General features: G+C 41.8%; 1 protein-coding gene across 1 annotated transcript in view; it reads right to left on the bottom strand.

Moving 5' to 3' along the window:
* Nucleotides 1-1,011, bottom strand: part of ACVR2B (activin A receptor type 2B) — a 133,306-nt gene that overhangs the window by 100,550 nt on the left and 31,745 nt on the right. The gene's annotated exons all lie outside the window — the stretch shown is intronic.

Here is a 1,011-nt window from a genome sequence, read left to right as displayed (position 1 = left end):
ATGGACAGTAAGGACTGTATTGACAAACACAAATATCATGAGAAACACGGAAAAGGCTTTAAATGAGGGGGGGGAGACTTACAGAATTGCTAATGCACCTATTTAATGATTTCTCCGAGGACCTTTCCAAATAAACAGAATTTTATTCATTTTCTGGGGTTCTTTATCATCTTTTTGGGGGGAGGAGGGGAGAAGTCAGTGTAGGTATGTCCTATCAGATTATCCCTTTCATAACATGATACGTTTAAGAAGCTTTCAGGGTTAATTTTTTTTTAAGCAACCGCTTTTTCCTCCAACTTGCATTTCTGCCACTATATACACAACGATAGCATCAGGTTTAAAAAAAAAAAAACAGAAAAAAAGAAAAAAAAACACCAACAACAAACAACACCCAAAACAAAAACAAAAACCCGGAAGCCATCTCTTTTATTGAATCACCCGAGATAAAAGGATTCCAAGATATATGGAAAGAAAATACATTGACCATAAATCTCCTTTATGCCCATAATAGAATTTTCCAGCCAAGAGAGCTGTTGTGATTACAGCCACCCTGAATACCACGAATACTGACGGCGCGCACACACACACACCACACACACCCCTGCTCCTTCCCAAATACCTGATCTCGCTCTCCGCGCTGCTATGTAAATACAATCCCTCCCAGCCCCTCCGCAACACATGGAAACAAAGCTGTGCGCACAAGTGTCCCATCAATTAGATTTAAAAAAAATAATAATACAAAAAAAGGAAGGTGTGGGGGGGAAGCTGGCTTTGCTCACGGATTTTTTTTTTTTTTTAAAGCATAGATCTCATCAATTTGAGTGTGGCTTTRAAAATACTAATTGCAGGGTGGCATCGCCGCTCAGACCAGCCCCCGGCAGCGCATATTTAATGGGCGCTCGGAACAAAGGAAGCGCGGCGGCACCCGGCTGCCCGAGCCGCCCCCGCCGCCGCCCAGCGCACGGAACCAAAATAATAGTCATATATATTGATATATATCTATATATATAT

Source organism: Rhea americana, unplaced genomic scaffold, assembly GCF_003343005.1.
Source record: "Rhea americana isolate MKP2758 unplaced genomic scaffold, rheAme1 scaffold_47, whole genome shotgun sequence".
NCBI classification, from domain to species: Eukaryota; Metazoa; Chordata; class Aves; order Rheiformes; family Rheidae; genus Rhea; species Rhea americana.
Note: the sequence above shows the minus strand (reverse complement) of the source record. Positions and strands in the feature narration are given on the sequence as shown.